This window comes from Leucopleurus acutus (genome assembly GCF_964270905.1).
Source record: "Leucopleurus acutus genome assembly, chromosome: 20".
NCBI lineage: Eukaryota > Metazoa > Chordata > Mammalia > Artiodactyla > Delphinidae > Leucopleurus > Leucopleurus acutus.
Genome location: NC_139162.1, coordinates 54,728,014 through 54,744,091, shown reverse-complemented (window position 1 = coordinate 54,744,091; position 16,078 = coordinate 54,728,014). Strand labels below are relative to the sequence as shown.

General features: G+C 39.7%; 1 long non-coding RNA gene across 1 annotated transcript; it reads left to right on the top strand.

Moving 5' to 3' along the window:
- The first annotated feature begins 539 nt into the window (after nt 1-539).
- On the top strand, nt 540-15,682 carry LOC309977457. Its single transcript, XR_014327057.1, has 3 exons — nt 540-619; nt 4,930-5,053; nt 15,514-15,682. It is a non-coding gene; the product is annotated as an uncharacterized lncRNA (long non-coding RNA).
- The last annotated feature ends 396 nt before the right edge of the window (nt 15,683-16,078 follow it).

The following is a 16,078-nucleotide window of genomic DNA, read 5'->3' as shown; positions in this document are numbered from 1 at the left end:
GTGGTGCTCAACCCAGGCTTCCCATTAGATCAGTGAGGCATTTTGCATATACATGTTTTGTGCCCCCTGACCAAAGATTCCCCTTTAAATAGCTGCGGTGAGGCCTAGCCTCAGTGATATTTAACGTCCATATGACTCTGATCTGGATCCGTCACTGAGCATCGTGACTCTGGGTCCCCCCGTTCCTGAGGGCTGAGATCTGGGCTGAGGGTGAGGGCTCTGCTCTGCGTGGGGATGGATCAGGGCTGGTCGGTGACCTGCGGGGGATCGTCGGGTCCAGCTGAGGTGCCCGCTGCTGCTGGGTACGTGAGGGCCTCACCAGGAGGGGAGCCTGATCTGAAGGAAAGGGTGGGAAAACTCACCTGTTAGACTCTATGTGGGAGTTTACTGTCCTGAGTCCCTCCTGGGACAGTGGGCAGCAGAGGACCATCTCTTCCACATGCTGAGGGCTTCCCTGTGTGTGTGGTGGTGACTCAGGAAGGGGGTGTGTTGATTCCAAGCATTAAACAGCCTGTTTCCAACTTTCAGGATAGACCTCTAAAGACTCCTATTGCTTGAGGAGGAAGCCCGGAAGAGGAGGGAGAGGAAAGAAAAGGAGTCAGAAATGGCTCTTTCTCAGGTAAAGTCATGTTCTCAGTTGTTTCTTCTGTCTGTCCTTCCTGAAATGCCCTTCTTTGGACTCGCTAATCTCTGACTGAAGTATCCTGCCTGGCACCTGTACATTCATACTCACCCGCGTCTTTCCCTCAGGGCCTGTCATCTCCACTTAGATCCTATCTCCCCATGACTCAGTGACCTGGAACTTGTGAGGAGTCCCCACTGGGCAGGGCTTCACATCCATGGATTGGAGACGTGGTGTCAGTGCTACTGGGCAGCAAGGATTTCTTAGGGCGCCATCAGGATGCACTGTCTGCTCTCTGTAAACCGGGATAAAGAAGCTGCACGTGGAAGTGATGGTATTAATATGCACAATACCTGGTAAGTGCTAGAAAATAGACCAGTAAATAGAAATTTGCTCTTTTTCTAATGCAGTTGAATTTAAATGAGTGAGTCACTGACTTCAAAATCTTCATGATTGAGAATGGAATGGAAAGTTCAGGAACATCAGTGATAGAGGGTGTTTTATTCCATCACTGATTTTAGAAATTCTTTAAATCACTTGCATCACCTCCGTTCTTTAGAGGTTTTCTTTTCACTGTGTTGATTGCCTCCTCTGACACAAAGAAGTTTCTGCGTTTGATGCAGGTAAGTTTCCAGTTTCATTCTTTTGCTGGTAGATACCTGGTTTCCCAGCACCATTTGTTAGACTGTCCTTTCCCCTTATTGTAGTCTTGGTACCCTTGTCAATACATTTTAAGGGACTTCCCTGGTGGCACAGTGGTTAAGAATCCGCCTGCCAATACAGGGGACACAGGTTCGAGCCCTGGTCCAGGATGATCCCACATGCTGCGGAGCAACTAAATCTGTGCGCCACAATTAATGGGCCTGCACTCTAGAGCCTGCAAGCCACAGTTGCTGAGCCTGTGTGCCACAATTACTGAGCCCGTGTGCCTAGAGCCTGTGCTCTGCAACAAGAGAAGCCACCACAATGAGAAGCCCGTGCACCGCAACGAAGAGTAGCCCCTGCTTCCCACACCTAGAGAAAGCCTGCATACAACAACAAAGACCCAACACAGCCAAAAATAAATAAATTATATATATATATATTTAAATACACTTTACATATATTCCAAGAATTATTTCTGAGTTAATCTGTTCCATTGGTTTAAGTATCTGTGTTTATGCCAATACCACACCATCTTTTTTTTTTTTTGGTCAAGCCTCGCTGCTTGTAGGATCTTAGTTCCCCGACCAGGGATGGAACCCAGGCCCTCCGCAGTGAGAGTGAGTCCTAACCACTGAACCGCCAGATGAGTCCCAATACCACACCATTCTTGATTACTTTGTTTGTACTATGTTTTGAAATCTAAAGAAGGGGGGCCTCCATCTTCTTTTTCAAGAATATTTTGGCTATTTGGGGTCCGTTGAGATTCCCTATCAGTTTTACCATGTTTTCTTCTATCTCTGCAAAAATTGCCATTGGAATTTTGATAGGGATTCCACTGAACCTATAAAATATTTAGGATTTTCTGGATATTTTAAGTCTTCCAATCCATGAGTATAGGATGTCTTTCTATTTATTTGTATCATCTTAGATTTCTTTTAGCAACATTTAGTAGTTTTCAGTGTGCAAGTCCTTTACCTCCTTGGCTAATCTGTTCCTAAGTATTTAATTCTTTTTGATGCTATAGAAATAGGATTGTTTTCTAATTTTCATTTGACTTTGTGCATTGTGTATAGAAGTACAACTGATTTTTGCATGTTGTCATATCCTGCAACTTTTCTAAAATTGTTTTTTGATGTAGCAGTTTTCTTGTGGAATCTTTACAGTTTTACAGTTTTATAAACCTCATCATCTACTAAAAAAGATAATTTTACTTTTTTGATTTTTTTTTTTCTTTGGTCTAATTACTCTGGCTAAGGCTTTCAGTACTTTTTTGGACAGTAGCGCAGAGAGTGCATCCTTGACTCCTTCCTGATCTGAGAGGGAAAGCTTTCACTCTTTCACCATTGAGCATGTGTTGATCACTGTGTTCTTTTCATATATGGCATTTCTTATGTTGAGATAGTTTACTATTCCTCGTTTGTTGAGGTTTTTATCCTGAAAGGTTGTTGAATTTTGTCAAATGCTTTTTTCTGCAGTTGAGATGATCATGGGTTGATTTATTCTGTTAATGTGGTGCACTGCATTAATTGATTTCTGTATGTTGAATCATCCTTGCCTTATAAATTCCACTTGGTCATGATGTAAAATTGTTTTAATTTGCTGTGAATTTGGTTTCCTAGTATTTTGTTAATGATATTCTTATCAGTATTCATCGGGGATATTAGTTTGTAGTTTTCCTTCCTTCTTGTGTTTTTCTCTGAGTTTGGTATCAGAATCATGCCAGCTCCATAGAACAAGTTTGCCAGTGTTCCTTCTTCAACTCTTCAGAAGATCTTTATTAGGATATGAGGTAATTCTTCCGTAAATATTTGGTAAAATTCTGCAGTTAAGCCATCTGATCGTAGGTTTTTCTTTGAAGTTTTTGATTACTGCTTGAATCTCTTCAGTTATATTTCTGTTCAGACTTTTTCTCAGTGATTAGGGCTTAGTAGGTTATATGTTTCTGAGAATTTCCCTCTATCTTCTGTATTATGTAATTTTTTGGCCTATTATTGTATATCGTACTCGCTTATAATCCTGTAAAAAATTTCTGTGACATCAGTTGCAATCTCTCCCCTTTTGTATCTGTTTTTAGTTATTTGAATCTTGTTTTTTTCATAGTGTAGCTAAAAGTTTGTAAATTTTGTCAAAACACCAACTCTTGGTTTGTTAGTTTATACATTTCTATTTTCTATTTCATTTATCTGTGGTCTCATCTTTCTGATTTACCTCTTCTTCTAAATTTGGGTTTAGTTTTTTTCTTCTTTTTCTGTTTCCTTTAGGTGTAAAAATAGATTTCTGATTTGAGATCTTTTCTTTATTATAAGCATTTTTCAGTGTAGCTTTCACTGTATCTTATAAATTTTGGTATGTTTTATTTTTATTTTCTTCCAGATATTTTAAAAATTCCTTTGTGATTTCTTCTTTGGCCCATTGGTTTTTGGCTTTTTTCCCCACATTTTTGGTGTTTTTTTTTCCCCGTCTGCTTATTTGTATTTTCATTTAATTGTGGTTAGATAAGATACTTTTATGACCTCAGTCTTCTTAAATTTAAGATTTAGTTTGTGGAGAATGTTCCATGGATAGTTGGGAAGAATGTCTTTTCTGCTGTTGTTGGGTGGTTGTGATGTGTACGTGTCTGTTACGTCCAGTCAGTCTGTAGTGTTATTGATGTCCTCTGTTTCCTTATTGATCTTCTGTATGGTTCCATCCATAAATAAAACTGGGGTCTTATAATGTCATACTATTACTGTGCTGCTGTCCATTTCTCTCTTCATTTCTGTTAATTTTTACTTCACGTCTTTGGGAGCTCTAATGTTAGATGTGTGTGTGCGTGTGTATTTATAATTGTTGAATCTTCTTATTGAATCGACCATTTTTAATTATATAATATCCTTTGTCCCTTGTGTCAGTTTTTGTTTTTAGTTTGTCTCACATTATGTAGCCACCTTTACTCTCTGTAGGATAGAATATCTTCTTCCATCCTTTTAGCCTATACGTGTCCTTAGATTTGTGAATTGTAACAGTTCCAATTCTTTGACGCTCTTTAGCTTCAATTCCAGATCCCAGCCACCTGAGTTCAGCTGTTTGCTGTGTCATTTCTTATCTGTTGACCTGAGTCGAGTTTCTCAGAGTGTCTCTGACTGTTTCCTCCTCTGTACGATGGGAACACATCTTTCTCTAATGAGCTATTCTGTTGATAACAAGTTAATACATGTAACATTTAGAGTACTGCTTATCATATAGGAAGTACTCAGACCCTTTTAGTCATTGCGGTTGTTATTGATCATAATTTAAGATTCTGACCTTTCTTTAAATCCACTCTGGACTTTGTCATCTCTGAAAACACCACTCATAATGTAGCTCATCTAGATATTGAATATCTCAGTGTGTAGAACATAGTATCTGTATAGACAATCTGGTGTTCAGTTTTATTTGTGTGTATTCCATGTATTGTCGACAAACATGAAAAAATCCACATTGTTTGGAAGATATCATACTCTCTTACATAAAACACAAGATGTTAAAATTAGAGACACATAATTTGCTCCGAATACCTTTACATAGCTTTGCCATTTACATATTTCAACCAGATTGATTGTTACGCCTGTCTCCCCTTCTCACATTGTGTAAAAATAAGGACTCTCCTCATGGCCCCTTGGTGAAATGTGTTTTCATTTCAGGCACCGTTGACCTTCAAGGATGTGGCCGTAGGATTCACTCAGGAGTGGGAACGCCTGGACCCTGCTCAGGGGGCCTTGTATAGGGACGTGATGGAGGGGACCTCCAGGAACCTGCTCTCTGTGGGTGAGGATAACTTCCCTCCCTCTAGAAGTTGGGATCTGCTCTTGGATATCTTTGCATTTTTCCTGTGTGCCTCTTGGGAGCCCCTGTTTTGCTTGACTGATCTGAAATCCCTGTTGACTTGGACATGAAATGCTTCAGGATGTGCAGTGTCAGTAGTTTAAACTGTCCTTTTCTTCAGGTGATCTGCCCATTTCATGATACATCGAGGGTTGTTCCAGAGCTTGAGTATTTATAAAGCACAATGGGAAACTTTTAAAATACCCAATTTCCTGTGTTTTCCACCCCTGTGCTTTAGATTCAGTAGTTCTAGGAAGAGAGCTAGGTGTCTGCGTGTTACACTGTTCCCTCTGCGTTCAAAAGGAGGCGGTGGATGAAAAGGAGGCGGTGGATGAATTTGTGAAATGTTTTTGCAGACCCACCTGTAATGTCTTTACTACCCAGCTGAACAAAGAGCTGGGATTCTGGAAGAGCCACAGCACTTCACATTTCTTATTTCTAATAAGCAGGAATTTCTCTTTCTGATCTGAGTATTATCTCCATCTTGAAGCAAGAGAATGAGCCCTGGACTGTCAAGAGTGACATGAAAGTATCAGTAAACCTAATGAGTGGGAAAGTAGCAGAAGTGTGAACACAGGTCAGCTGTCAGAAGGGCACTGGGAAACTCTCCCATTGTTGGGAGAGTTCTCTGGGAAAACAAAAGTTTATTCTTGTGAACTCTCAGAGGAAATTTTTCTCTGCAACTTATCCCTCTGCGCTTCAACGTGTGAAATTTACCCCCTCGCCTTCCAGTGGTGCTGCAGCTGCAACAAAGATAAAGTCAGTCTTTATATCTTGATCCACAGCACTTTGTTATATGCCTTCTGTGAACTCGGTCTTTCTTGACTTTAAGAAGCGTGAGGCGGGCTGTTTTAAAGGGGTCTCTTGCCCCTTCATCTCTCCTTCGGGTCTTGATTCCACTGGATGCTCAGTTCTTAGTCCGTAGAGATAAGAGTTGATGCCTCCGGAGTCCAAGCCTTGAACCTATGTCAGTTTAATCCCAATTTGATGTTCTGAGAAGATGTAATCAACAGATAGTAACAGATAGTAAACACTGGCTGTTCTTTAATTCCGTCTGGACCTCATAACCTACATGGAGCTGTCTGAAGCCCTGTCTGCTTAGTTAGATTTCCCAGCCATTTCTTCCATCCTGCTTTTGCCGCATACTTCAGTGATGCGAGTGGCGGCCAGGTTGACTGAACCTTACGTCATTATTACTTAGGAAAACTGTTAAGGACCATGGACAGACGTCCTCTCTTTGATCCCCAGTCCTACAAGAGGACCATATGTGAACCTTTTCAGGCTCTTAGCTTGGCGTCTGTGGGTAGAGAACATGGTCCCATCTCAAGATCCTATCATATCTGACCCCCGTATCTTACAGTTTTTTCTCTCTTGGAGTGCTCTTCCTAGTTGGGTAATGTAGACACTTCCTGATTTCATATGTTCTTTAAGTTTGCTTGATTTGACTCTAAAACTTGCTTCTGAAATAGATATTCCTAGGGTCTGAAATTTTGTCCAGTTTTTTTACTGTGATAGTCCACTTTTAGTTCGTGGACAACTTCTGGTGGACTCTATGGAGTGGGTTTGCTTGGCAACAGAAAGTTTTTATGTAGAGTACTTTCCCTCATATGTTGCAATATTCTCTAGCTGCATACAAAATCACCACTTGAAGCTACTTACTGGAGTGGACAGCATGTTCTACAATGTGAGGTAGAAAGTATCATGAGAGCCTAACTGATAAGTCTTTCCAGGTTTTTATTCTGGTTGAGGAGTGTCACAGAAGCATGTCTCAAGGGCACTGTGACAATGTTGCTTACATATACTAATGACCATCCTTTATGAACTTCAGTAAATGGTATAGGAATTTCTCCTACGAATAACATTGTCCAGGTTCTCGTCCTCATATCTGTGAGGCTGTTGACTAAACTGTTGTTCACGCTACATATTTTGTCACCTGTGTGTGCCTTTATTCATTCTACCTCAACACCTAATTTTGAAGCATGTTAATAAAAGCTTATGAATTGGTGTGATACCTTCAATGATAAGCTATAGTTCGTTTTGTTTAAGGCACTGCTACTTTCATTTTGTACATTTCTGTGCATTATGTATGGTCTTGATTTTTGTTTATTTAGTCATCAGCTCTACTTTTTATGATATTAGTGTTGAAGATTGAATTGGGGAAAGGCCTCCTGCCGTGGTGGAACTGGTGATCAGACCCTTTTAGAGGTCTTTATGTATTCTCAATTTTTACCTATACTCAGTTATATCATTTGCAAATATTTTCTCCCATTTCATAGTGTCTTTTCACTTGATTGAGTGTGCTTTGATGAACAAGTTTAGGATTTTGATGTAGTCCAGTTTATCTGTTTTTACTTTGTGGCCTGTGCTCTTGGTGTTATGTCCAATTAATCATCGCTGAATCCAGTGTCAACAAGTTTTTCCCTGTATTTACTTATAGGACTTTTATACGTTCAGGTCTTATGTTAGGTCTTTGATGCATTAATTTTTGTATATTGTGTAAGATAATGGTCCTGCTACATTCTTTGCATATGGATATTTAGTTTCCTCAACATCTTTTTTTTTAATTCACTCTACAAATTATTTATTTGTTCATTTGCTTTATTTTATTGAATTATACTTAATTTACAATATTGTGTTAGTTTCAGGCGTACAGCAAAGTGACTCAGTTTTATATTTATATATATACAGATACATACATATACACACACACTTTTTCAGGTTATTTTCCATTATAGGATTTTATGAGATATTGAATATACTTCCCTGTGCTATATGGTAAATCTTTTTTTAATCTATTTTATATATAGTAGTATATATATGTTGAACTATCCTTGTGTATCTGTTAATCTCATACTACTAATTTATCCTTCCCCCTCTTTCCTGTTTGGTATCCGTAAGTTTGTTTTCTATATCTGTGAGTCTGTTTGTTTTGTAAATAAGTTCATTTGTATCATTTTTTAGATTCACATATAAGTAATATCATATAATGTTTGTCTTTCTTTGTCTGACTTCATTTAGTATGATAATGCCTAGGTCCATCCATGTTTCTGCAAATGGCAATATTTCATTCTTTTTTATGGCTGAGTAATATTCCACCATATCCATTCATCTGTCAGTGGACATGTACATTGCTTCCATGTCTTGGCTGTTGTAAATATCACTGCTATGAACATTGGCATGCATGTATCCTTTTTGAATTAGAGTTTTCATCTTTTCCAGATATATTCTCAGGGGTGGGATTTCAGGATCATGTGGTAACTCTATTTTTAGTTTTTTAAGGAACCTCCATACTGTTTTCCATAGTAGCTGCATTAACTTACATTCCCATCAACAGTGTAGGAGCATTCCCTTTTCTCCACACCCTCTCCAGCATTTGTTACTTGTAGACTTTTTAATGATGGTCATTATGACCAGTGTGAGGTGGTACCTCATTGCAGGTTTGATTTGCATTTCTCTAGTAATTAGTGATTCTGAGCATCTTTTCATGTGCCTATTGGCCATTTGTATGTCTTCAGAGAAATGTCTATTTAGGTCTTCTACCCAACTTTATTTTTTATTTTTTTTTCTGTGGTATGCGGGCCTCTCACTGTTGTGGCCTCTCCTGTTGCAGAGCACAGGCTCCAGATGCGCAGGCTCAGCGGCCATGGCTCACGGGCCCAGCTGCTCTGCGGCATGTGGGATCTTCCCGGACTGGGGCACGAACCCGCATCCCCTGCATCGGCAGGCGGACTCTCAACCACTGCGCCACCAGGGAAGCCCGTCTTGTTTTGTTTTGTTTTTAATTACAGATTCTATTTCATTTCTAGTGATCAGTCTGTTCAAATTATGTTTCTTCCGTATTCAATTTTGGGAGGCTGTATGTTTCTAGAAATTTGTATGTTTTTCCTAGGTTGTTGATTTTGTTGGCATATAACTTCATAGAATTGTCTTATGAATTTTTGTATTTCTGTGGAATCAGGTGTTATTTCTCTTTCATTTCTTCTTTGTTTGGGTCCTCTCGTTATTGATGAGGCTGGTCAGAAGTTTGTCAATTTTTATCTATTCAAAAAAACAGCAATTGTGTTTATTAATTTTTCTCTATTTTTTTACCACTATGTTTTATTTCCTCTCTGATCTTTATTATTTTCTTCCTTCTGCTGACTAGGTTTTGTTCTTCTTTTTCTAATTCTTCTAGGTGATAGTTTAGGTTGTTTGAGATTTTTCTTCTTTTTTGAATTAGCCCTCTATCACTGAAAGTCCCTCTTAGGATTGTTTTTGCTGCATTCCATAGATTTTTTTTTTTATGGTTGTGTTTTCATTGTCATTTGTCTCAACATATTTTCTGATTTCCTCTTTGCTTTAATCGTTGATGCATTGGTTTTTTAGTAGCGTGTTGTTTAGTCTGCATGTAATCATTTTCTTATTTCTCTTTCTGTGATTAATTTCTAGTTTCATGCTGTTGTGGTCAGAAAAGATGCTTGAAATAATTTCTATCCGTTTAAGTTTGTTGAGATTTATTTTTTGTCCTTGTATGTGGTGTATTGTAGAGAATATTCCATCTGCGCTTGAAAAAGAATGTGTGTTCTGGGTTTTTTGGATGTAATATCCTGTAGATATCAATTAAGCCTAACTGTTCCATTGTGTCATTTAGGATCTCTGTTGCCTTATTGTTTTTCCATCTGGAAGATCTGTCCATTAATATTAGTGGGGTATTAAAGCATCTTATTATTATTGTATTCCCTTCGATTCCTCCCTTTATATCTGTATTTGTTTTATGTATTTAGGTGCTCCTATATTGGGTGCGTATACGTTAATAAGTGTAATGTCCTCTTCTTGTAGTGATCCTTTTATCATGGTATAGTGTCTCTGTCTTTTTTTATGGCCTTTGTTTTAAAGTTTATTTTGTCTGATATGAGTATTGCTACCCCCACTTTCTTGTCATTTCCATTTGTGTGAACTATCTTCTTCCATCCCCTCACTTTCAATCTGTATGTGTTATTTGCCCTAAAGTGGGTCTCTTATAGGCAGCATATTGTCGGTTCTTGTTTTATTTTGTGATCTGCCACTATGTGTCTTTTGACTGGAGAATTTAGTCCATTGACATTTGAAGTAATTCTTGATAAGTATGTACTTACTGCCATTTTAAACCTTGTTTTCCAGTTGATATTGTATTTCTTCCGTGTTCCTTTTGTCTTTTTGTTTTTACTTTTGTGGTTTGATAGTTTTCTTTTGCATTATGCTTGAGTTCCTTTCTTTTTGGTTTCTGTGACTCTTTTGTATGCTTTTGATTTGTGGTTATCCTGGTTTTCAAGGATGTTAACCCTCACATTTTGTGATTTTGATGTCCTATTTTACATCTTCATGTTTATCCTTTTGCTGTTTGTTGTAGTTATAATTGCTTTCGTAAAATTTTTTTGATTGTTTTTTAATCTGTGAATTGGCTCATTTATGTGATTTTCAATCCTTTTGTATATTTGGCTTTTGTATTGTGATTTTTCCCTTTCCTATAGATTCTTCTTTTCTATTTAGAGAAGATCTTTTCAATATTTCTGTTAGGGTGGGTTTAGGATTGCTGTATTTTTTTTAGTTTTTGCTTGAAAAATTCTTTACCTCTTCTATTCTAAATGATAATCTTGCTGGGTAGAGTATTCTAGGTTGCAGGTTTGTCCTTTTCAGGACTTTGAATATATCTTGCCACTATCTTCTGGTCTGCAAGAGTTTCTGTAGAGAAGTCAGCTGATAGCCTTATGGGGGTTCCCTTTGTTTTTCTCTTGCTGCCTTTAGAATCCTCTCTTTAACTTTTGCCATTTTAATATGTCTTGGCGTAGATCTCTCAGCTCTTCTCATTGTGTGATTTCTGTTACACTGTCTTCCAGATCACTTATTTGTTCTCCTGCCTTATTTAGTCTCCTTATTCAGTACCTTTAGTTCGGTTTTTATCTTGGCGATTGAGTTTTCTAGTTTTGTTTGGCTCCTCTTTATGTTTTCTAGTTCCTTGCTACAGTGATTTGCATTTCTATTTGATAGTCTTTCTTAATACCTTCAGCATTTTTATTACCTCCTTTGTGAACTTGGGGCTTATAGACTGAAGAGGTCTGTTTAATTTTTTGTTGTTTCAGATTTATCTTCTTCTTTTAATTGGAAGTATTCCTCTGCTTTTTCATTTTATTTATATTTCTCTATGAATTTAGGAGCAACAGTTATCTACTGTTGAAGGGCTGATTTTATGTGGGAGCATCCCTGAATAGGCTGTGTGTGTGAGTCCAAAATTTTTGGTGCAAGGGCTCTTTTGGTATGGACGCTTGCCACATTGTTCGTCAGGGTGTGCTGGCCATTGTCCTCTTTATTTTTTTGTGGTACGCGGGCCTCTCACTGCTGTGGCCTCTCCCGTTGCGGAGCACAGGCTCTGGACGCGCAGGCTCAGCGGCCATCGCTCATGGGCCCAGCCACTCCGCGGCATGTGGGATCCTCCTGGACCAGGGCACAAACCCGTGTCCCCTGCGTCAGCAGGCGGACTCTCAACCACTGCGCCACGAGGGAAGCCCCCATTGTCCTCTTGATAGGTGGTATGTTTGTTGTTGTGGTGACCAGAGCCTGCAGTGGATGTTTGGCAGGGCCTCTTCTTTGCTCGGTGGTTGTAACAGCCCTGTAGTTGAAGTACTGGTTGGGGTAGAAGCCCCCAGGTCCAATTCTAAGCTGTGACATGAGGTAGGCAGGATTTGATCACCCTGCTGGGAAAGGAGCTATGATGTGTTCCTCCCCAGTAGCCCTCCACTGGGACGTGTGACTCTGTGACACCGCCTGCTACCCGGTGTGTGTGCGCCAACAGAGTCCACGGTTGCTGGTGCTGCCCCCAGACCCACCTCCACTGCAGGAGCACTGGTAATAGGCTCAGATTCAGCCCAACTCCACGTGTGTGAGCCCACAAAGTCCACTGCTGCTGGTGCCATTCCCCAACTCAACCCTGCTGCCAGAGTGCCAATAATTGGGTCAGATGCCCCTCCAGTGACACGTGTGTGCTCCCCAAACCTGCCACCCATGCGCACTCCCAAAGCCTGCGACGGCCAGAGCTGTGCCCCCCCACGAGCACCCTGACAATGAGGCTGCTATAGCAGACCCACGCCCCTCTCTTTGTGCATTGATAGTGGGCTCCTATTGCAGACCTGCACTCTGTCCTGCACACAGCCCCAGCTGTGGCCCAGACCACGCTCCAGGACCTTTGGGCCATCTCTGCACAGCAAAACCGAATTCTCTCCCTGAGTATGTCGCCGAGGCCTGAGTTTCAGCACCCAGTTGCTGTGCACACCAGGAGGCACACATCTCGGGCTGGGAAGTGCAGCAGCATGGCAAGGACTGGCTGTGCTGCTCTCTCCCTACCCTACTGGCCACAAGCCAGCTCCTGCACTCTCCTCTCTGGCGTCGAAAGCTCCCCTCCCTGTCCTGGTGGACCTCTCAGCCAGTCGAGGAGTTTCCCGGGGTGTGGGAACCTTTCTTCCTTCCCAGCTCCCTCCCAGGGGTGCAGGTCCCATCCCGACTCCTTTCTTCCCCCTTTTGTCCTAACCGGTTAAGTGGGGATCTTTCTTGCAGTTTTCGTTGTATGAGATCTTCTGCCAGCTTTCAGTAAGTGTTCTGTGAGACTTGTTCCACGTGGAGATGTATTTTTGGTGTATCTGTGGGAGAAGAGGAGCTCCACATCCTTCTACTCCACTATCTTGGTCTCCTCTCAGCATAGTTCAGTAGACTGCCCTTCCCCCACTGAGTGGTACTGACACCCTGTGGAACATCATTTGACCGTATACACAAGTTTACTTCTGACATCTTTATTCTGTTCCATGGGTCTGTCTTCATGCCAGTACTGTGCCACTTTGATTAGTTTAGCTTTGTGATAATTTTGAAATAATTGTGTGACCTTCAACTTTGTTATTTTCAAACTTGTTTTTGCTCTGAGGGTCTTCAGATTGCATATGAATCTTAGGATGGATTTATGTATTTCTTCAAGAAATGCTGTTGGGATTTTGCTAAGAATTGTGTTGAATCTGTTGATCATTTTGGGTAGTATTGACATCTTGACAGTACTGCCTACCAACCCATGAACTCGGGATATATTTGCAGTTACTGGTATCTTTTCTAATATTTTTCAGCAGTGTTTTTAGGTTATAGTGTAAAAATGTTTTCCTCCTTGGATAAGGTTATACCTACATATTTTATTTTTCTAATTTTTCTGAACTCATTCATTAGTTCCAGCAGGATATTTTTTTGTGGAATCTTCAGTTTTTTCTACACATTAGATCATGTAGGTTGTAAACAGAAAAAATTCTTCTTCCCTTTTCTATTCGGATACCTTCTATCTATATTTCTGCCTCTGTGTCCTTGCTAGGACTTTCAGTAATGTTTTTAGAAATAGTGAAAGTAGGTATCCTTCTCTTGTGCCTGATCTTAGAGGAAAAGCTTTAAGTCATTACCCATCAAGTGTGATGGTAGCTGTGGGCTGTTAATATATGGCCTTTATTATGTTGAGGTAGTATTTTTTTTTTTTTTTTTTTGCGGTACGCGGGCCTCTCACTGTTGTGGCCTCTCCCGTTGCGGAGCACAGGCTCCAGATGTGCAGGCTCAGCGGCCATGGCTCACGGGCCCAGCCGCTCCGCGGCATGTGGAATCCTCCCGGACCAGGGCACGAACCCGTGTCCCCTGCATCAGCAGGCGGACTCTCAACCACTGTGCCACTAGGGAAGCCTGAGGTAGTATTTTTTTTATTTCCAGTTTACCGAGTGTTTTTACCATGAAATGCTTGTCAAATGCTTTTCAGTAGAAATGATCATGTAGTTTTTTTCCCGTCATTCTGTTAATGTGCTGTTTTACATCAGAAGATTTTCATATGTTGAACCATCCTTATATTTCAAAAATATATCCCTATTAGTCACAGTATATAATCCTTTTAATGTGCTGTTGGTTTCAGTTTACTATTATTTTATTGATGATTTTTGCATCATTATTCATTAGAGATTGTAGCCTCTGGTTTTCTTGTAGTGTCTTTGTCTGGCTTTGTTATTGGCATAACTCTGGCCTCATAGAGGGAGTTTAGAACTGTTCCCTTTCCTTCAGTTGTTTTGAAGAGTGAAAGCAAGATTGCTCTTAATTGTTTTTAAATGTTGAGAAGAATTCTGCAGTGAAGCTATCTGGCTTTTCTTTGTTGTATGGTTTTCGATTAGTGATTTCAATCTCCTTAATAGGAATAGGTCTGTTCACATTTTTTTATTTATTCATGGGTCAGTCTTGAGAGGTTATATTTTCTAGGAGAGTATCCATTTCTTCTGGGTTATCCAACATTTAGGTATAGAATAGTTCTTAGTATTCTCTTAGAATTTTTTTGATTTCTGTAGAATCATTTGTAAACGGTTGTGATGTCCCCTCTTTCATTCCTGATTTCAGCAGTTCGAGTGTTCTCTTTGTGAGTAAATCTAGGTGTTTGTTAGTGTTTTCATCCTTTTCAAACAATCATATTGTAGGGTTGTAGTTTTCTGTACTTTTTATTGTTTCATTTATCTCTAATCTACTTTGTTCTACTTCTGTTAGCTTTTGTCTTTTTTCTTCTATATATGTATATTCCACATATAAGTGAGATCAGTATTACTTTTTATGTGTGACTTATTTTACTGAGCATATAGTCTCAACGTCCATACATGCTGGTACAAATAACAGAATTTCCTTCTCTTCTATGGCTGAATAATATTGCATTGTGTATGTTTACTAGATTTTTTTTTTATCCATTTATCTCTTGGACACTTTAGGTTGTTTCTATGAGTTGGCTATAGTGAATACTGGTATAATGAATATGGGAGTGCAGGTATCTTTTTAAGACAGTGATTTTATCTTGTCCGATATATACCTAGCAGTGGAACTGCTGCATTATTTGATAGTTTTTTTCTCTTTAATATTTTGAGGTAATTATATACTGTTTTCCATAGTGGCTGCAACAGTTTTCATTCTTCCCAGCAGTGCACTAGTGATCCTTTTTCTTTCCCACATTCTGCTCAATACTTGTTATCTCTTGGCTTTTTGATGATAACCCTTCTAAGGGGTGTGAGGTGATATCTCATTGTAGTTTTTTTCTTTAATAAATTTATTTTATTTATTTATTTATTTGGCTGCATTGGGTCCTTGCTGCTGCACGCAGGCTTTCTCTAGTTGTGGCGAGCAGGGGCCACTCCTCTTTGTGGTGCACAGGCTTCTCGTTGCGGTGGCTTCTCCCATTGCAGAGAATGGGCTCTAAGGCATGTGGGCTTCAGTAGTTGTGGCACATGGGCTAAAGGTCCTGGGGAAAAGTGCTTATTGCTCAAGGAAGGCATAGTTTGTAATACTCTGTTGGATGTTAGTAGGTTAAGTGAAGAACAACAAAACACAAAATATTGGATATCCATTCTTAGGGGAAAAGACAAGAGTCCAGAAAAGATCATTTCCCATTCCTGGCCGTATGGAATAGGGACCTGAGAACATCTGCTCAGCAAAACTGCACATTTGCTGTGGACCAAAGACCACTGGGTACCTCCTTTTTCTTCAGTAAATGGTAGGATTTATTTAAGTTTTATTTCTCTGTTTCAGCCTAATGTGTTATGAGTGATGAGGACTCCATATAGGACTCTGACTCAAGAGGAATCTCATGAAACTTATGAAATCCTCATGTGTGACTGGAGTCATGTTTTGGTAGAACTTTTTCTCCTTTCCTTTTCTTCTATCCTTAACATACAAGGTTGGATGTATTTTGAACAAAGGGACAAATTATTTCTGATAGAAGCTGCACTAACATATATTATTTCCAACTAATTATCACCCTGCTATGCAGTTATACATGACATTTGCTTGGTTTCTCAAAGATGTATACTCTGATATAAGGTAAGACACGCGCCCTAGTTACAGGCTTTTCCACGTAAGTTTTGTATGGTTTCTCTCTACGATGGGGTCTCTCTTTATTGAAATATAATTGATATACAA